Raw genomic sequence first — 22,815 nt, 5'->3', positions numbered from 1 at the left:
GCCACGCCTATCGTACGCGGCGCGTAATCGTGAACCTTGTCGGTGTCGGTACGCATGAAGGTTGATAATGTTGATATTGGGCTGTAGCCGTGCGCGTCATATGACGTCTTTGGGTCAAAAGGTTAAAGGTTGAAAAAATTTAACATCAAGTAAAGTTAACCACATTTATTTACATTCATGAATGAAAGGCATCATCATTATGACGAAAGCTTGTCTCACTCCCTGGAATGACGAAAGTAGGCTTGTTCGAGCTGCTGAGGTGAAAATGTATATGACATATTTTATACATGTAATTTAAGCATGTCGTTTTAAGATAAAAGCGTAACTTAGATTTTATGGGAGCGGCTTTAGGCGGCAGCTTCGTGATACTCAATTCGACATCAATAATACGCGCTGAGGCATCCTTAACATATCATCATACAGCATTAAGAGGCTGTCAACACCCAATGCCCTTGAAATTGATGTTACTTAAACAGTTTTTTAAGAAAGACTATTTGTTTTAGTCAAGTAAGAAAAATATATATGTTCATATTAATTATATTTCAAAGACCGTGGTTGTACTCGATACACGATTGAACGAAATCGGCTCGATAGAAAATAATGGCAAAGATTGGTCTTAAAATCACAATTAAACGGTTTTATGTCTTTATTGTTTTGAATTATGGGTCTGCAATTAAAATCACAATTTCAAAACATTTATATCTAAACCGTGGTTGAGTAAAATATTACACTAATAATCCATTTTTTTTTTATTTAAATATTTTTCTTATTATTCCCTTGCCCAGGCCCAGTAACATGCGACAGTGCTATCTCATTTACTCCGATACAAATAGACAGTGTGCGCGCTTTAGGTATTGACAGCCTCTTAAGAGAATCCTTCACGTAAAAGCACTTGATCTTGTCCGATCATTTTATTGTACAATGTGTGGAAGAACGGACAAATTGCAATACCATCGTTACATTGTCGTCGCTGTTCACTGTCCAATCTTAAACCTTAATGCACAGACATAAGGTACATCGATCGTCAGCCGATGTTAGTACGGTCAAATATTTTAATTTCTGTAGCATTTCGTACCTTGTCACATTGACGATCAATATGAAAGTCGCTAGGGACCTCATATTATTGTCACTGTGACAAGGTACTAAATTGTAGTGAAATAAAATTCCTTGGCCGTACATGCGGTATGATTGATTTTAGAACTTCATTGTTTTTGATGCATCAAGTACTTCTGTAGTTTATTTTACTAACCGTTTAACGCTTTATAGGGTATAATAATTTATTATAAGGAAAAAATACCATCCAATAAAATCATATCTTTGTATTTTTTCCTTCAACAGAAGTTTGAGTATTCCTTATAATTTATAATTGTAATGTAAGCTGTCTATTAAGTAAAATAAATATGTCTTGTTAGTCTGAAGTTAAAATAAATAATAAATAAATAAATGAAATATTATAGGACATTATTACAAAAATTGACTAAGTCCCACAGTAAGCTCAATAAGGCTTGTGTTGAGGGAACTTAGACAACGATATACATATATAATATATAAATATTTATAAATACTCAAATACATAGAAAACACCTATGACTCAGGAACAAATATCCATGCTCATCACACGAATAATGCCCTTACCAGGATTTGAACCCGGGACCATCGGCGTTATAGACAGGGTCACTACCCACTAGGTCAGACCGGTCCCGGTCTCGGTCCCGGACCAGTCCGGATCAGTGAAAACATTGAAAACCTTTGGGGTTATTTCCCCGTACTTAAAAGACTTTCGTATGTGTTGGTGTTTAAAAGTCGTGCGGTAGTACCTCGGCCGTATAGAACAGAAATATATATATTTGTTCCTGAGCCATGAATGTTTTCTATGTATTTATTTTGTTTCTATATATCTCTTAGTATTTGTATATTATATATCGTTGTCTGAGTACCCACAACACAAGCCTAATTGAGTTTACCGTGAGATTTAGTCAATTTGTGTAAAAATGTCCCTATAATATAACTATTATTTATTTATTATTGCGTTCAATGGAAAATCCTGTGGATTTTGTTTCATACATACATGTTTGTGCCATACTGAGGAAGGTAAACTAAGTTGCAGGCTATATGATACATAATATTTGTGGGTGAACTGGGTTATAACCGTTATTAAGGCCTCGTATGACCAGTCCCATACGAACGTTGCACAATAAATACAATGTAGGAAAGTCCGGCAAACAAACGAGACACTTGACGACTTAAATACCAATCCTTATACAATTACACTGCCTTATTTACAAAAGGACGTAACTACATTATAATTCCTATTAAAAATACGACCTTTCGAGTTGACAGTACACCGCAGAAGTACAAAGTTAACTGCGCACTTGTATAAAACGCAGCAACGCATGGTTGCATGTAAATATAAGGGAGTCGCTTTATAATAAAGCCTCTATTGACCGCAAATGTAAGTTTGCCGGTTCGTTCAGTTTTTATCGAAAGCTTTCGCCATCAGACATTAATCATATTTCGTCTCTTTCAGACCTGAAACGTGTGTAAGCGTGCGAGCGAGAGAGGCGATGCGTACGCGCCTCGGGCCGCGTATAGCGTCAGTTGTTCTCAAACTGCTGGTCCGGTGACTCGTATGTGTTTTCTGTGAAGTTCCGTGTTTTTTTTTTGGAAAATGTAGTGGAGAATTATTGTGTTTTTTGTGAGTGCACTGTTATAGTGAATAGTGTTGTTTTTTGTGGTTTTCTTGCCAATTGGATGCCGTTCCCATTGGATGTTCTTATTGGAGGTGAGTTGAGCTTTTTTGTAATATTGAGTGTGAAAATTAGTATTCTTTCGCTAAAAAAGTTCTGTAGGTGGGCGGTTTTTTGGTCTAAGATAAATTAGGTTTAATAAACTTTTTGTGTAAAAGTTTTGTATAGACACACCTACAAAAGGCTTTAATAAAAACGCATGTTTCTGTAAAAATGCGTAGATTTTATTTTAGTTTTTTTGAGTTACATAGGAATGCTGTTTCGGTTCTCGATTTGGATTAACGGCCAGATTCGAAGAATGAGATACGATCACGATAAGTTCTCATTTAGATATCGTTTGTATGTCGTATAATTGTCAGAAGCAGCTCGATTCGGGCAACCAATGTCACTTTGACGTTAGAAATATCGTAGATAGATCTTATGGGGATCATTACGGAATCGAAATAAACGTCAATTTTGAGATGTCATTTAGCTATCGATCTTTAAAAGATCTTTCCAAGATCTTAAACGTGTCTTAATAATTCTTCGAATCGAGCCGTAATATCGATAATTCGATACCGAAATGTACGTGGGGTAAAGACCTCGGTTCCTGTCGCTACGCTTCGTACATACAAATTAGGAAATCAAGCTAGACTAGTGTTTGTTTACTAAAACGTATGATTAATAACAATAACCACAATAAACCCATTTATAATTTAGGCAGGTACATTATACGTCAATAATTTATATTATAATTTTCACTTTTGTAAGTTTGAATCACTTCAAAGAAAAATGTTAAGGTAAGTAAGTATGCCGATGGTCCCGGGTTCAAATCCTGGTAAGGGCATTTATTCGTGTGATGAGCATGGATATTTGTTCCTGAGTTATGGGAGTTATATATATCGTTGTCTAAGTACCCTCAACACAAGCCTTATTGAGCTTACTGTGGGACTTGGTCAATTTGTGTAATAATGTCCTATAATATTTATTTATTTATTTAAGTATAACGCTCATAAATTGGCAGCCAAAATACCAGCGAAGTTTAAGAGGAAACAATAGTGGATATTTTTCCATACAAACGTTTTCGACATTTTACTCTCTGGATTTTGGCCCTAGAATCCCTAGATGATTTTGTTTTAGTTATATAAGTTCAATATTACCAGTACCTGAGGCTGTATGTTTAGATTATTTTGATATTCAAGAACTAGGTTACTTTAAAAAACGCTAAAAACAGCCAAATAAATGCGCCGTAAACAGACTCCTAGCATACAAAATCAACAACAATAAACGACAAAATCAAAACGGAAAAACAGATAATTTCTTTCTCATTCCGTTCCCAAAATTTCGTTACAATTGGTTAAGTTTTCGATGAGGAAAATGACGAGAACGAAACTTCGATTTATGAGATTTTAACGCATTATTTTTCGCCTGCTGCAGTTGTCCTTATTGCACTCATTTTAGAAGCCACGCCCGTCAACGCGACGGAGATATTTACCTAAAATTCTAAAATCTGAGAAGGGGCTTATTGTCAGCTGGTATTTCCTCTTAAGAGTCACACGGACCCGCTGCCAAAAAGGCGCTTCCATACAATTATACTTGCACTCTCATTTTAAAACGACATGTTTAAGAGGGAAGTAAGTACTCTATACTCTTTCATACAAAAAGCCAAAATGATTTTCCACTTCTAATGTTTATAATTATAAATATTTTCCATTCTCCATGATTTTTAAGTATGTTATTGACACAATAAAAAACTAGATTTATAGGTTTTCCTGTTTTTTAAATATTATGCTGAAGCGATCGACATCAAAATCAAACTGATTTGTTAAGATTTAGTGTGGAAACCGTTTTCTCCCGAAATGGAATTTCATAGAAAAAGTACCGTTATTTCGTTAGGATCGCAAAGCTATTCCTCCCTCTTAAATTACTTTAAACTTGCCATGAATTACTTAACATATATCTGTGTATTCGTTGCTGAAAATTGTTATTCGAGGAAAATAGAGCGAGTAGGAGTTTTGTATGTAAAACTTCTTCAGAATTCCAGTAAAATTATTACATTAAGCCGAACGATAATATATATGAATATACCGTAAGGTACCGACATATATCTTATAATATAGCTAAGCACACACGCCAAGGATACCGAAATATATATCGCACAGTCTGTCTAGGACCGACATTGCGGAAGACGAAATATACTATTACCAAAATATATCGTAATATACCGAGCTATATATCACAAGGTATCTTAAGATGCCTGGCTAAAATATATCGTACGATACCAAAATATGTATTATAGCTTTGTATGTAGATTCTGTCAAATGGTTCATAAAATATGCGCTGCGCGCCGGTTCAATTCCCGCTGGTTGCTACTGTGGTATAAAAAAATTGATTATAAGGAGTCTAAGACACAATGCTTAAAACATTTATCTCGAGTACAATAACTTTGTATTATAGCTTAAATTATTATTGTTTTTTATGTGTCATTATGCTTAAAATAATCGATTGGTTTTAACCATTTTAAGTTACTTTTGTTTTGGCAATATTTTAGCAACCTTATTTTCCTATTATGTACTTACAACAATAACCCAATCTATAATTGGGATACGGTGTACGCACTGTAAGCATACTTTTCGCGATACTTTGTACATGCTCATTTTTAAGGTGTAAGGTAGGCGATTAATTTTTTTTTTCTTTTCTTTTCTATTTATTTAGAAACAAACAGTCATACACAATTTTTGATCAAAACTTATAGACAAAAAATAGACCTATAGTTTCATATGTATAAATGTGACAATTTCGTGGACCGTGTTACCGTAATGTAACAGTAATTAAAACGTAACTGCATTTATTCTTACAAATTCAACTTATTACATAGAACTATATACTGTACTGTACTGTTAATAAGTGATATTATGTGTTAATAATAAGAGGCCTGCTACACTGATTAGTAATAATATGTTACCCAAACTGGTATGTACCAAAGTCCGAGCTCACTGTTTATAAATTAAAATAATATAGTTATACATAGGTACGTTTCTCGTGTAAGTGAAATGTAATTTCTTATGAGAAATAAATGTCTTTAAACCGAAATATATCGTAAGATGCCTTGCTGCAAGATATCTTTTGGTTAATATCGCTCCGTCTGTGATGGGCTTTAGTGCTTAAGAAACACTACTTAACTTTTATGACCGCGGTCACTGTGGTTGCCCTTTGAGCACAGACAGATGTTTTAAGTACCCCGCCTAAGGCAGATGCTCGGAGTTGTAATGTAGGTATTAGTAGGTGCATAGCTACACTTATGAGCGAACACTGTTAAGAGAGGTATGGGCATTGTAAATGTCATCTCGCTTTGTGTGGTAGGGCACAGCACAGCGGATGTCATTCCAGATCTAGAGCAGAGCCCAACTGGGGAAGTACCTCCACCTTACAGAAAACAGCAGCTAGGTAAATAACACTAGACCCTACTCATAGTGTTGTGTTCCTGCCGGTGAGTAAGGTTGCCAGAGCTCAACGAGGGAGGGGGGGGGTGGGTTTTAGGGTTGGCAACGCACATGTAACTCCTCTGGAGTTGCAGGCGTACGTAGGCTACGGAGACTGCTTACCATCAGGGGGGCCGTATGCTTGTTTGCCACCGACGTAGTATAAAAAAATATATAAATGATGCAGTTTATTAAAAATAAAAGCTGGCAAAACTAACTTTGCCTTCACTTTGTATCTTGGGCGTTAAGTAATTTAACATGAGAATTTGGAATAAGTTTAATTTAATTGTTATAATACAGCAAAATATAACTCGTAGTTGCGGTGGCGAAGTTGAGCTATTTTAGTTTTTTTTTTACTTTATAACTATTTTTACGCAGCTCTATGTATTGTGACTTTTACATACAAAACGTATACTTAGTCTATTTTATAATTTTCTCTTTCTTCTTTTTTTTTCTCTGGAGTTGCAGATGTACATAGGCTACGGAGACTGCTTACCATCAGGCAGGCCGTATGCTTGTTTGCCACCGACGTAGTATTAAAAAAAAATTGTATAACCATTATTAGCAACGGGAACTAGGACCAGTTAGTGCCTCTGGGCATTTTTCGCAATCCTACAACTATTGTACCTATTTTGCGTGAATCGAGGTAGCGCTAGTCTAACCACCACAGCTCCTCCACGAAGCTTAGCAATGTTTTCATGTTGCTAACTGCCTCTTTTAGTGTGCACGGAGTCCCTAGGTATTTGCTCTTGTAACTTCTTACTTCAATACATAAATAAATATTATAGGACATTATTACAGAAATTGACTAAGTCCCACAGTAAGCTCAATAAGGCCTGTGTTGAGGTTACTTAGACAACGATATATATAATATATAAATACTTACAAATACTTAAATACATAGAAAACACCCATGACTCAGGAACAAGTATCCATGCTCATCACACGAATAAATGCCCTTACCAGGATTTGAACCCGGGACCATCGGCTTCGTAGGCAGGGTCACTACTCACTAGGCCAGACCGGTCGTCAATATAGAAAGGTACTAATTACTTCAAAGTAATTTAAACCATTTTCAATTGAAACAGTGCAATTCTTTTGTTTCGTTTCAAAAAAAAAAGCTATTCAACTATATTTTCCTCCACTATTGATTTCAAATTCAAATGGTATTTTATTGTATGGTAGACCTGAGGTGAATATTACATAACATACAGTTTCCCAACAATGATGTTATTCATTCAATTGGTGCCTGATTACCTAACAAATTCAGCTAATGCTCGCGCTGTCATGTTTTTGCTCAAATATTACATCACGACATGCCTCCTATTCATTGCAAGGTGATTCTATTATTTACAATTCAAAAAAAAGTTCGTTACGCATTTGTTTGAAAACAACTCACGAACTAAATTTATAATCTTCTTCTTCTTTAACTGCCTTCTCCATCCCGGAGATTGGCGACCTTATGTCTATATGCCATTCTATGAAGTCATGCGAATTAGTTTCTCTGTACTGCCCACGTCCAACCAGTCTCTCATGTTCCTTGTCCATGATATTCTCCTTCTCCCACGTCCTCGTTTCCTTCAATCTTCCCTTCAATAATTAGTTTTCATAAGTCATATTTTGAGTTTCTATATATATGTCCGAAATATGTAGCTTTCCTTTATTTAATAGTTGTTTCGACTTCCACCTTTTTCTTCATTAATAACATGACTCTTGCAGTGGCAAATTATGAATATTGTACATTAATTAATTTATTTGTTTGACATTTATTAGTGATCTCATGTGTAATATAAGAATTGCTTCATGACTTTCTTAAATAAGTTGATAATTTTGATAATATGATAATATGTTATGAGTTATGAATAATAAGATATTATATGCTGTGCCCTTGCAGGGTCCATGTGAGACATTGTATATCATATTGTATAACATCTATACTGTACCATGGTTGCAATAAAGAATGATTATGATTATGAATTATTAACAAATAAGTACACAAACATTTTATATTTTAATTATAGGTAGGTACTTACTACTTTTTATTTATTTAAACTTTATTGCAAAAAATAGAAAAAAAAGTACTAATGGCGGACTTAATGTCTAATGCCATTCTGTACCAGTCAACCATCGAGCCAAACAGAGACATGTATGGTGCAAAAAGAAAGAAAAATGATATTTATTAGAACTATCGAAAACAACTGAAAAACTTGATACCAAAAAAAAAAAAAATGGATTAACATAGACATAAAGTATGTAGGTACAGTCAGCTGCAGAGAGAGGTGACTCCCCCTGCATACAATCAGTCTATGCATGTACGTATTTAGGTACCCCTTTGCAGGGAAAAACATTTGACAAATTAAAGAAATTATGTATAATATTTTCCAAGTCGTAGATGTATACAACCAGGACCGGAGTCAGTGGAAGAAAATGGTTCGAGCCCTACACCCCAGCAGGGGGTAACAGGATGAAAAGAAGAAAGAAGAAGAAGATGTATACAATGCTTAGAATCGAATAGGAACACAGTTATGTTTCTTCAAAACAGTTAAACAACACCAGATGCATATGCAATTATGCAGGACGACCGCAGCTTGCTTGCTTGATGTCATGGGATATATTACTTAAATTTCAGTACCCTATAAAAAAATTGTATGTTTTTACTTATCTCATTAAGTGAAATGTGATATTTCTTTTGAGGCAAATAAAAAATATCTTTAACCTTAAATATATAATAAATTACATAAAGTAATTAAAAAAAAAATACTGAATGACGCTTCACACGTAAATTCAAAACGTTTTGCACAACAAAGGCATCTCACTAACAAGGAAAGGTACCCAACTGTCCGATTCCCATTTGATTTATATTTATATATGTTATAGAGTAGTCTAAAATAACAGACACGTATTTTTTTTTAGCTGCCCAAACTCAACCTATTGGAAGTGATGCTCAAGCAACTTGCTAGTTAATGGCTGGTTTGAGTATATGTTAAAGTGTAAAATATTGCCAAAAGGAGACCACGGCTCGCACTGTCATAAAGTTATAAGAACTCATGTAGAGCCAAGCTTCTATCTCTACAAGCCCTGACTTGACAAACTCTACACTTTACTCAAAATATATCAGTCGGTAAAAATTACCTAACGCGTTGAAGTAATAACCAGAACCTTTGTCCATATCCGAAACTTTGATATTTGTGTTTATCAAGCTCAACTTAAAATCAAGAGGCACTTCAAAGTTAAATACACAAGAAATACGTTAAATATTGCAAAAACTAAATATAAAGCCATAATTTCTTTTAACCAAAACGGAATGAAAGGCATCGTTGCAATTCATCGCCGTCATTACCATTCTCATCGAAATGATTGATGATAAGTGGCCTTAATGGTTATTGAATTTAAACAGTTCGCTTTTTGCGGTTGAACGAGCTTGTGTCTTTAAACCTCTCTAATACGTCTAGAATAAATATTCCGTTTTTAATCTTCATAGATAGATAGATTTATTTATTGGTACTAATCATACACTGGTTAACATTGGTTAAAATTACAATTATGATCAAAATTCAATATGTACAATAAATTATGTCAATATTATAGGTATATACAATTACAATTATCAATTCGGAAATTAATACAATAGTAAATGAAGTCAGTCAAATTAGAAATTAAAATTAAAATTAAAATTAAAAATGGAAGTCACTTGATTTGTTATTTTTCATTATATTCTAAAATAACGAGTGCAATCATTATTATTCATAAAGCCACTCTACTAGCGACTTTTGAGCGTTGATGTTTAGTCAGCGCTATGAAAAATGGCGTCGCTGCGCATTTACGCCAACGCTGCGTGGACCAGCAGCCATAGTCTAGACGCCGACGCTCAAGAGACGCTAGAGTGAGGCCCTTATTCTTATTCAAGTTATTTTTTTCCCAACTCTGCTTCATATTCTATTGTTCTATATTTTTCGGAAAATGCAACAATGTGTTATACTTATAAGTACCAAAGTGGTGTATTTATTATAATTTTTTAATAAAAAATGGGCTTTCTGACGCAAAACTGTGAAGTGTAAAGAGCTAATTTCAAATAATTAACTTGTAAAAGAGCCCTTGAGGCCTACTTACGGAATCAATTTTTGATTTTTAAATTATTATCTTAATGGAATATAAATACGCTCTTTTTGGTAGTGGTAACTGGTAATCAAAAATTTGATAAAAAAAATAGACACTTGTCAGAATCCCAATAGAAAATTCTCGTGTTTTTTTCACGGACTTTTTACCGTTTCATACTCACTTTTTGCGAACTTAAAACATCAACGCGCTCATAAGTCTGAATAACAGAATACGGCAGGGGCCACAAAGCTTCTTCGGGGGTCCGGTTTTTAAAACAAAATGACCATCGCGGTCCGTTTCTATTTGAGTTTCTCAAATAAGTCCGGAACCGGACCGCGGTCCGCTATTTGGTGACCCCTGGAATACTGTATTATAGATAAGTGCGCCTCGCCAATACATGTACGAACGGAATAACGCACTTGCAACCCCTCTGGTGTTGCGAGAGTCCACGATAGTAATCGCTTACCATCATTCTCCATGATTTTTAGGGTTCCGTACCCAAAGGGTAAAACGGGACCCTATTACTAAGACTCCGCTGTCCGTCCGTCCGTCCGTCCGTCTGTCACCAGGCTGTATCTCATGAACCATACCATAGCTAGACAGTTGTTTTTTTTTTTAAACCGAGACCTATAAGCCTACAATATATTATGCTGAAGCGATCGACATCAAAATTGATTTGTTACGATTTAGTTAAAGGAAAACGTTTTCTACCGAAATGGAATTTCATAGAAAAAATATCATTATCTCGCTAGATCGCAAAGCTATTCTTCTCTCATGAAAAAAAAAATCAATGATTTTATTTGTTTCCTAGTTGAAAAGCCTTTGGCACGACTTGCGCGATTTCTGTGAAAATTGTGTAGGAAGGTCATAAAGTGGTATTCAGCCACGGAATGTGATACTCGATTGTTATCCGATAACGCGAAATTCCACTTTTATTACGTGTGGTATATTTGAATATTAATTTCATTTTATTAGCGTTTTAGACAGGTCGATGTGTGGTCTGAGTGGGCGTATAATGTTAGGTTTTTAATTTTATTGTTCTTTTATACTGATTTAAACTTAGCTTACACATAAATTTGCTATATGGTTCGTATTAGTCAAATATAAATTATTAGTATTAAAAAGTATTTGGCATAAATTTCATTTTTGGTACATGCTTTTATCGCTGACTGTACTTTTCTTTCCACAGGTAAAATAAACAATATACACAGCGCAATTTTAATAACCCAAAACACAATTAGGTTGAGATGGCCATAGGAACTCTGTAATGTTGCTTTATTATAGAGTTCCTATGGCCATCTCCTCTCTCTATCATCAGATCAGCTCGATAGTACCATAATATTGCATTGTCACCCGACTTACATATGTATGCAAATTTTGAGCTTCATTGGAAACCGGGAAGTGGGTCAAATTTATCATGCAAGATTTGACCCGCACAAACATATAGGTATATTGCAAGTTAAATAAAAGCTTGTAAAATTATTTATTTGCAAGAATATCTATGTACAAAGGTATTATTATACTATAATTTAGTTAAGCCATTTGGCATGCAAATGTTAGGAATAATAATAATACATTAAAATTAATAATATAAAATTATTTACATTTCCAGTTACTCCTCAAGTCTTGAGAGGTTTTCAAGGTACGACAACAAACTTTGCTCCCGAGTGAATCAAATATTTTCAGCACACCACCGCGAGGAAAATATTAAGTAGACAAATTCAAATGAACTTTAGTTATCAAATAATTATAATTTAAAAACATCACTTAAAAGACAATTCTGCCTGTTAACATAATTCTCTATTACAAGTTCTTCAAACAAAAACGTCACTTTCCGATATATCCAATCCATGTCGTATCTTTAGGAAATTTCTGACGTACATATCTTAAAGTTCAAATCAGGCCGATAATTTTCATCAGATTACTTTGCCACTCTAAATCGATAAAATGCAACTTACTCATCAATTTTCGAAGTATAACGAGAGCTATATGTTACGCGCTGGCGTAGTGAAAATACCTAATCTACTTATCTATACTTGTATCCACCTTTCTTCTAATCAATAATTATTTATTTACGTGAATAGGGTCAGATTACAGTTGTTATATATACATAAAGTTTCACCTAAGTCAACTGTCCACAAACAGCATGCAAATATTAGATGTATGTGTTTGTTTTTTAGATGTATTTTTTGTATTTTTCTATAACCTGACAAATTACATCCAGTACCACCAAGCATCGACTGGCACAAACAACCCCCATCGCATGCCATGCCTCTCCCCGTCCGTCGGCCACCACGTGAGGGTGGTCATCTCGCCCGCCCAAGGGTCCACGGGTGGTGAGGGCTCCTGAACCCTGCCGCCATAGACCTTAACCTCGATCTTGGCCAGGTAGGAGAACGTGAAGCGGAACTCGATGTATGCTGTGCTTTGGAAGTATTTATAGCATTGAAGGCTGCAATGAAAAACAATTTTAAAGGCTTGTAAATCTAGGGGAAAACTTTTTATTTATTTATTTAATCTTTATTGCACAAAAGAAAACCTTATAGTACAAAAGGCGGACTTAATGCCATGAGGCATTCTCTACCAGCAACCTTTAAGCAAAGCAGAGAGATTGTAGACGGTGCTACTTGACAACAACAACCAAATATAATACAATAAAATACTATACATACATACATATAAATATACATACTTATATTACTTATAAATCTTATAATATATACATAAATAACGACAAAACATATAGAGCTTACACATAAATTATTAATTTTGTCATTCTGCTAGCCAAGAAAGCACGTAAGGATTTTTTAAATGCAAACTTACTTTTAACTAGAGATGGACCGATTATAAGATAATTGTTCAGTATTTGCCATATTCCGTAAATTTTCCAATGTTCCTATTCGACGAATTAGTCGGTTAAAGTGCCGAATATTCGGCATATATATTCTTTATTAACTTCGAGAACTTTTCTAGAGAATTTCCGAAAAAACGACTCAACATTAGCTGTTAAAGATAAGTCAATCCTCGGAAATTTTCTAGAAACAAACAGGTCAACAGGCAAGTGACTCGCAAACAAATTTTCAGCACTCCCGAAATACTGAAAACATCCTATGGAGACTCAACATGTATGATCATGATTGTGTTGTCATGACAACGTGGAAACGTAACCTGATGAAAGGGAGTACTTGAGGAAGTTCTGGAGGAACATACAGTGTTGCAATAAGACAAACGTAATAAAAATATTTGCCGAATATTTGGCACTTGAACCGAATAATTCGGCCGAATACGAACTTCGGCAAATACTTAGGTTAATTTTCCCTCTGGGAAGGTTAGATGTCAGTCGCTTTCGTGAACACCAGGATTTGCAGACCAATTTGAATTTTAGTTATTCGATCTGTTCCCGATATGAATACGGATCTGTCAGTGTCAAAAATGACATTGCTACAACGAAAAACGTCACTTTTGACACTGACAGAATAGTATCATATCGGAAACAGGTCGAATAACTAAAACTTGAATAGGGAATATTACGCGAAACTGCGTAGGGGGCGTCACTACCACAATCCATCACAATCTGAGGGTCTACCGCGAAACAAGAAAATCGAATCGTTATCTAACCTCTCTATCACTCTTGGATATTTAAGCGATAAAGAGGCAGATAACTACATTTCGACTTTCGCGTTTCCCGGTAGGCCCTTTGTAAACAAACCGCCTTGATGCATCAATGTCACATTTTATTATCTATGAAAACTTGTCAAAATACAGTTTAGGCACAGTATGTATAAGTTACTCTATGGTTTAAGATACGTGCTATAGTCTGTATCTTTAGGTATTTAAAAAAAAGGTAAACAAACAATTTGTACATTTTCGGTTAGTTTTAATATTTATTGGTTAACCAACCAAATACAAAACCGCCTGAATCTGTCACTGAACGACCTAACTTTAAACCTACTTTATTTGATCATGTAATGTTTTCATCTACCCTCAACTGCCTTAAGGAGCCATTTGAGGGTAGATTTTGTTTACCTTTTTTTAAATACCTAAAGATACAGACTATAGTGCTGCACTGGCGGCAGAACATTGCAGTAATACTCCCTATTGGTTTATATTTCACGTATCCTTTAGTAGTTTTTAGATCACAGCCATACCGTCTTTTGTCCTGTCCTCTGTGCGTCCCGGACATGTCGCGGTAGCAATGGTGTTCCACCCACATAGCGGCGTTAGAACGCTGGTTGCAATGCAGTTGCACTACCAGACAGGAGAAGTCCGCTTGATCGGATATTGATACCTGACAAAAGGCGAGCAACTTGTGTCATAATTATGCCTTGACCACACGTATCGAGTACACTGGCGAGACAGCAAATTGGTACTCGACGGAGAGAGTAGGGTGGATGAGTAGATGTTTATACGCATTTTACTTTTCTTGATGATTCAGTTCACTTTCGAGAGATTCGTCAGTGCATCAACATGAATAGCATAAACTTGCCGCACTTGCCGCTCGGTACTGGCAAAGAGAATTAAGAAGACCAAAAGTGCTCACACCATACAACGGTTTTGTTACCAAAAATACTATCATTTTCGTACTACGATTTTCCGCTTTTAACCAGAGTAACCGGAACTCTATTTTCAACTCCTACGCTTACTCTGGTTATAATAGTAGCTGAAAATAGTTGAGCATTAGACTTTTTGTTTGCCGCGATATCTATTGCCGAGTAGCAGGGGGCCTAACGCGAAAATCGAAGTTCTTCAATTGCAGGCATTTTTCTCTTTCACTCTAATTACGTTTCAGAGAGAGTAAAAGAGGAAGATCCCCGCAATTAGTTAATTTCGGTTTTCGCGGTAGGCCTCCAGTACTGAGAGTTCTGCTACTCGATGCTAGATGTCGACTACGAAAATAATGGTACCAAAATTGATGTATGGAGTGAGCACTCTATGTACTTCTTATTTCTCTATGCTACTGGCGAATGGCGAGTGGTCATGTTCATACCTGTCGAGTGACGAGCGAGTCATCGCGGGGTATTCTGAGAAGAGTACAGGGCGGCTACCGGGAAAATCGAATTTCGTCAATTGCGGGCATTTTTCTCTGTCACTCTAATTACGTCTTAGTGAGAGTAAAAGAGAAAGATCCCCGCAATTTGCGAATTTCGGTTTTCGCGGTAGGCCCCCAGGGGTGGGCATTCGGGCTAGTAAACAAAACTAGGTCCGAGTGACTCGCTCGTCAGTTTGCTGGATTGAGGACTAGGCCGAGTACTTGTCACAAAGTACTCACGAACCGAGCACTCGGCCTCGGGCACTCTCTAGTCACTGTACGTGAACGTGTGATCAGGAAATTAATCTTGTATATTGTCGAAGAGTTTCTGGACCTAAAAACAACCTTTCTTATTGTCAAAAGGATTAAAAGCGATACCATAAATTACTTAAAAAACTTGATGCACTGTGATTGGTTCAGATGAGTGAGTGGAAAGTAGAAATGAGTGACTGCATAGAAGTTTGTATGTAAAGTAGCTAAGAGAATCGTTTTGCTGACCGTACCTAGTAGGGGAGACCAAGATGAGTTAAAACAGAGGTTGAAACAACGTCAATTTTAAGCTGGAAAAAACGATGCTTAGCTGCGTCAAGACGATAAAAATACCGCAAAATTGACGTTGTTTCAACTCACCTCGATCTCCCCTACAAGACCGCCTTAGACCCAGATAACAAAAACATCGTCGTATAATCGAGAGAAAAAACTTCTACCAATGATCCAATATTATTGTTACTAACTCTATCTGCACCATTTTTTAACCGAGCGAGCGCGAACGACTCCGTTTTAGTTTGGACAAAAATGCTTTCGTACGTCTGTCTACTTTTGTGCTGGTGTTTTTCTCTGCAGAACACATTTCTCAAGCGATTCTCGTAAAATTTTATGAGTGGGTTTGTATAAATAAAGTCAACTGAGGTAAATACAACTATGGGGTTATTGCGTCTGTCTTTTTTTTTTTTTTTTTGACGACCGGTCTGGCCTAGTGGGTAGTGACTCGGCCTATGAAGCCGATGGTCCTGGATTCTAAATTTCGAATCCTGGTAAGGGCATTTACTTGTGTGAAGACCACGGATATTTGTTCCCGAGTCATGGATGTTTTCTATGTATATAAGTATTTATATATTATATATATCATTGTCTGACAAAACAAGCCCACCCAAACCCACAACAAAAAAACCTATAAACCTAGTTTTTATTATGTCAATAACATAGTACAATAAGTTTTTGGCAAAAATTTCATTTTTGGTACTAGCTTTTATCGCTGACTGTACTTTTCTTTCCACAGGCAACTAATACTCATCGAGCAAATTCTAAAAACCCCAAACACAATTAGGTTGCGTTGTTTTATCACATAGTTCCTATGGCCATTTCCTATCTCCATCATCAGATCATCTCGATGGTACCATAATATTGCATTGTTACCCGACTTACATATGTATGCAAATTTTCAGCTCAAATCGGAAACCGGGAAGTGGTTCAAATTTAACTTGCAAGATTTGATTACAAACAGACAACGGTCAGGTGAAAGTAAATAAAAAAATAAACTCTTGTAAAATTATGGAGAATGGAAAATATTTAGAAGTAGAAAAACATTTGACCACCGGTTTGGCCTAGTGGGTAGTGACCCTGCCTACGAAGCTGATGGTCCCGGGTTCAAATCCTGGTAGGGGCATTTATTCGTGTGATGAGCATGGATATTTGTTCCTGAGTCATGGGTGTTTTCTATGTATTTAAGTATTTATAAATAATCGTTATAAATTATCGTTGTCTAAGTACCCTCAACACAAGCCTTATTGAGCTTACTGTGAGACTTAGTCAATTTGTGTAATAATGTCCTATAATATTTATTTATTTTATTTATTTATTTTCTTTTTTTTGCATTTACGAATTTATTTATTTTATTTATTTATTTTCTTTTTTTTGCATTTACGATCATACCTTCTAATCAGAAACTTTTACAGTAAATGTCGCTAGGCGCGTCTTTAAGGCGCATATGATAGAAATATTAGCTGTCCTCGAGTGAAGTCTCAGTAGCTATTTGGCAGAACGATGGGCTAGTGATCGAGAGTCACGTGTTCGAACCTCACCCGAGACAGTGAATTATTACCTTTTAATTTATTTCTAAGCTATGTAAGCTTGCCCCAAAATTATTGAACCACTTTGCCGAATAGGTTCAGTGGCTGAGATACGCGTCATACTCGTGAACGGGTGCTGTTTGTGGAGACCGGTCTGTTTAAGCTTACAGGGGTACATGTTATGTTATAAGTATGTATCTTTACTTTTGAGTGACATTAACGTGAGACACTTCATTCGGTTCTTGTCTGTTTGTCTAATTTAATATCTTGTCTTTTACTTAAGAATTCAAGTCTTGGAGACCCTTTACATCTCTAAGGATAATTTAATGATCTTTTATATATATATATATATATATGTATATATATTATCTCTGACACTTAGAGTCCTTAGAGACTTTTACATCTCTAAAGGATTCTAGTATTTGTTGTTTGTATTTTTTATTACAGTTTATTTTTTGTGTAATTCGACATTTAGGGACTGTATACATCTCTAATAAAGTATCTAAACATTTCATTGATTCCATATTTATACTTGTATTTTATTATTTTTATTGCTTTAAAAATATAACATATAAAAGTGTCCCTGTGGCCGGTATCCCTTTGTTTGACATAATTATTGAAAGTCATAATGTAATGATAGTCAGATTATCATTTGTCATAACTCTGAAACCGTTAACTTCTCAGAATTTTCGTGTTATCCTATAGATAGTTTAGGTTAGGTTTGTTTTATGGCAATCGCGTTTCTGAGAAAAACCAAATTATGACTAACGAAAATGCGGACAAACAATACATTATGACTTAAAACTGTATGGGAAACAATAGAGACCCCCAGTGGCCTATTTGTTGAATAAATGTTTGATTTGATTGGATTGAAAGACTCACAAAGAAGTAGCCCCGCCCGTAGTTGTTGGTGATGAAAACTTCCGACGTGTCTCTGTATACAACACTTGTAGTCCTCGAAGACTTGCACTGCCCTTCGGTCGTCTTTGAATGCTCGCCCGCTGTCCACAAGCAAATATCTATATATTCTATATATTATATTCTAAATGCTATCATTTAGAAGAAAGAGCTTTGCGATCGTAACGAAATAACGATACTTTTTCTATGAAATTCCATTTCGGAAGAAAGCAGTTTCCACTAACAATTTAAATCTTAACAAATCTCTTTGATTTTGATGTCGATCGCTTCAGCATAATATAATCTAGGTTTATAGATTTCGCTTTGTGAAAAAAAAATGTTTTTGTTTTGCAAATTTTGAAAAAAAGGAAAACCATAGTTTTCCATTGTGTCAATATCATACTAAAAAATCAATATTTAGAAGTGGAAAAACGTGTTCTCTTTCAGTATGGACCATAACGTTCTATTAGGTACTTTTACTTCCCTCTTAAGTGGTTGACTGGTAGAAAATGCCTCAAGGCATTAATTTAAGTACCTGGGCCACTGGGTCACGGACACACTGTCTGACATCGAGGACATCGAGCGGAAGCGCCGGGCGCTGTGTGTCCGCTGTATCATATTGTCCCGCAGATTTTTTTTTTTTTATAACGATAGGCAAGCGTTTGACCACGATCTCACCTGATGGTAAGTGATGATGCGGTCTACGGTGGAGCACGCTTACCTATGAGATACCTATTTACCCTAGCCTTGAAGAGACCCAGATTGTACTCATGCGGAAACACAGACTCGGGCAGGGCATTCCACTACTTGGCAGTTCGCATAAGAAATGTTGAAGCAAAACGCTTCGTGCGTATTTGTGGAATACCTACCATGAAGCGATGCCGGAGTGCCGATTGTCTGGTAGTCCGATTAGAAAAAGAATACTATATAATATTAGTATGTCCGGTAAGATTTGCACGTGTTAGTAAAGAAGTAAAGTTAATATTGTTCAAAGCTTTTTGTCAAACTTTCTACACGTGCGGTCTGTGGGCCAACATTACGCAGCGGGCGTATAGCGCTCTGTGTGTCCAATATAATGATGCATTTTAGATGCTGTTCAGGTTGCCGCGGTATTGTAGTGCCTCAGCGATGTTTGCTGAGGCACGAACAGACTGTTTTTTCTCCATCATGAGGAAGCGATGCGCGTCACTCCTTACTCGCAGCCGAAGTAGCACTAACAGCATCCTAAGTACGCTGGCGCAGCGTTGGGACTCGCCCCTAGTCAAGCGGTACGTGCAGCTACACTCACCTGTTGCTGTGCCGCCGCGAAACTTATAAATGTTATGTAATGTTTTGTTTTGTTTGTTTTGTCTAATTAACTGTAATACTAACTATAGATACATAAGTCATTGTTACCTAACCCTATGGACGTCAGGTTCTAAATAAATATTTCAATTCAATTAAGTCCAGCTATTGTAATTTTTACTTGTTTTTGTGCAATAAAGATTAAAATAAATAACTAAGAAGTCAGTGGAAGACCGCTTCTCCTTAGAAACGTAGGCCCAATTTTTTTAATAATTTAAAGTATTAACCAAAGCTATCGTTTGTTTTTTGTTTTTTTTTTTTTTACTATTAAAAATTCGATCGCAATCTTTAATGTAATTTTTAGGGTTCCGTAAAATCGGTACCCTAATGGGATCTTTTTGCTGTTCTTCGGGCTGTCCGTCCGTCTGTCTGTCTGTTAAGACCCTTTATCTCGGGAACGCGTGGAGGTACCGAGTTGAAATTAAAACCATATACTCAGGTCTACAGCCCCTTGAAGCTGTAAAAAAATAAAACTTCTAAAGTTAACTTAAAAAAAAATATGGCCGTACATGTCGCAAAAAAACGTATATTTCGACACTCTCAAGGGAATCAAAATTTATTGTAGTTCCAGTTGGCCTAGACTATGAAATTTGGCAAGTAATATCATCTTACACTACTAGTACGAGAAAAAAATCTGAAAAGTAGGATAAAGTAAAAAATAAAATAAAATAAAGTTAAATTTGTTCAGAGCCCTCGTTCGGCGAGTCCGACTCGCACTATGTTTTTTTTTTAATATTTTGTAGCTCGCAACCATATTTTTTGTTTGTCAATGAAATGAATGCTTTTGTTATTAAAATTCTTATGTATACTGATTCGGGACAACTCACGTGGATACATAACGATCTCGACGGGGGACACAGATCGCAGTATATAGCCAGTGTCCTCCCCCGCTCTTTCGGCCGGTACGGCAGTTATTTGTATGTCGATCCACTCCATGTGGCTGAACACGCTGATAAAGCGCGCCGGCGCACCACAGCCCGGCCCGTGTATGCCAAAACCAAGCTGCAAATAAAATAAAATAATTTTTTAAGATGGCTTTTTGCTCATATGATTTTTTTATACCAAGTGGCAAGCGAGTATACGGCCGGCTATGGTAAGAAGTAACTGTAGCCTATGGACTTCAAAGGTGTTACATATCATTTCGGGAGAAAACGCTTAATTCTTTACAAATCATTTTGATTTTGATGTCGATCGCTTCAGCATAAAATACTTTAGGATATTAGGTTTCCCTTAAAAAAAAATTGTATTGCAAATGATGTAAATAAAGAAAACCTATAAACCTAGTTTTTCATTGTGTCAATAACCTAAAAATCATAAAAAGAGGATCTGACCAGTATCCAGCTGTCGGTCCTCCTGGAGACCAGCTTGACCCCGCTCATACTCAGGCGAGTTGCTGGGCTTGAGTCGTGGCGCAGATTGCCTCTGATAGCACCAACAGCTGGTAGTACAGCTGCGATTTTGGAATCTGGCTATGGTGAAGAATACACCAAGATTTAGCTGTCGGTCCTCCTGGAGACCAGCACGGCGCCACCGTCACACACGCAGGCGGGCTGTTAGGCTTGAGCTGTGGCGCAGATTGCCTCCGTTAGCACCATCAACTGCTAGTAAAGCTGGGTTTTTTTAATCTGGCTAAGGTATAGAATACACCAAGTTCCAGCTGTCGGTCCTCCTGGAGACCAGCACGACGCCGCTCATACTAAGGCGGGCTGCTGGTCTTGAGCCGTAGCGCAAATTGCCTCTGTTAGCATCATAAGCTGGTAGTACAGCAGACATTTTAAAATATGGCTAAGGTGAAGAACACACCAAGATCCAGCTGTCGGTCCTCCTAGAGACCAGCACGGCACCGCCGTCCCATACGCAGGCGGGCTGCTGGGCTTGAGCTGTGGCGCAGATTGCCTCCGTTGGCACCATCAGCGGGTAGTTCAGCTGCCAACAAAGGTAAATAGGTAGGTTATACAGGATGAAGGTTGTATTGACTTGTAAAAGAGCCCTTGAGGTCTACTTGCAGAATATATTTTGGAATTCTGAATTTTGAATGATTTACGCCATAACCGGTTTGGGTCCGGACCGAGGCGTTTAACACTTAATTTTCAATGATGGTTAATATAATGCTTTCTACACCTTAAATTAAAAGAGTTCAGATATTTAATATCCTGATTGTCACACAGTTGCGAAATGATTGCAGCTAGAAAGCACAACGGTTTAGTTATTTGTAGAATTTTTAAAACAAATAGTTATTTTGCCCAATTTTGCTCTAAGCGGGTTAAGTTGCTCTGGTCGAAAGGCACCCTAAGTGGGGGTTAAGGATGACAACGGTCCGGGCTTGGGCTGGAGCGTCCTTATATTTGAATGAAATCCGCATGGAGTTTCTTTTCTGTTACTTACTTATTTTAAATTAGAAAACAAGGGAACAGTACCTCAGCCTTTTCGTAAAAAGCGTCACAATCCTCCTTTTCAACGTAATTAACTTTGGTGACCTCTTTCAGCAGCTCACCCGTCGCTGTCAAAAATAATTTCTTTAGGTTTATTGGAAGCAAATATTTACTGGCAAAATTTATAGAGGATGGGATGATTACATTTTTTCTTGTCTTTTGCAAGAATTGACCTTAATCATTATTAATTCATCTTTTGTAAGTTTTAACGTGGTCAAAATGAAACAAGATTCTTAATATATATGCCAGATCCGCCAAAAATAAAAATACGTAAAAAGATTATCAAAAAATTGGGTTCCCATTGGAAGAACCCTTATTTTCATGCAAAAGTGTGGGACAGCTTTGTCCCCTGGGTCACTGCTCTTCAGCAAGTTTTAAAATATCAAATCATGATAAAACATATTGATTTTGTAGCTTGTTTATCTGTTTTTATATAAAAAGAAAAAAATATAACATAAAATCCGAATAATTTTTATTACTTTTATTCAAAGTAGGTCAAATTTTGCTGACAAAAAAAAGTTGATTCAGCCGACTACATAATTTTTAGTGAAAAGAATATAACCTGTAATCTCTTGAGTTTCCAAAACGTCCCGCTTGGCGCGCTGTTTCTAAATCTCATACAAAATGAGACTTAACGCAAAGGCGTACGTCACGTTTTGCTATAGAATAAAATTACACTAGGGGTACTGGTTTAGACTCCATTTTACGTAAATTTTGTCAACAACCAGTAGCCGTACC

General features: G+C 36.4%; 1 protein-coding gene across 2 annotated transcripts in view; it reads left to right on the top strand.

Moving 5' to 3' along the window:
- The window catches only part of LOC133526386 (ankyrin repeat domain-containing protein 6), a 261,125-nt gene that overhangs the window by 93,226 nt on the left and 145,084 nt on the right, over window positions 1-22,815 (top strand). For both annotated transcript variants that reach the window (XM_061862994.1, XM_061862997.1), the window contains exon 2: window positions 2,528-2,782. The gene's annotated coding sequence lies outside the window, so the exon portion shown is untranslated. The remainder of the gene's footprint in view (window positions 1-2,527; window positions 2,783-22,815) is intronic.

Source organism: Cydia pomonella, chromosome 16, assembly GCF_033807575.1.
Source record: "Cydia pomonella isolate Wapato2018A chromosome 16, ilCydPomo1, whole genome shotgun sequence".
Lineage (NCBI taxonomy): Eukaryota > Metazoa > Arthropoda > Insecta > Lepidoptera > Tortricidae > Cydia > Cydia pomonella.
Note: the sequence above shows the minus strand (reverse complement) of the source record. Positions and strands in the feature narration are given on the sequence as shown.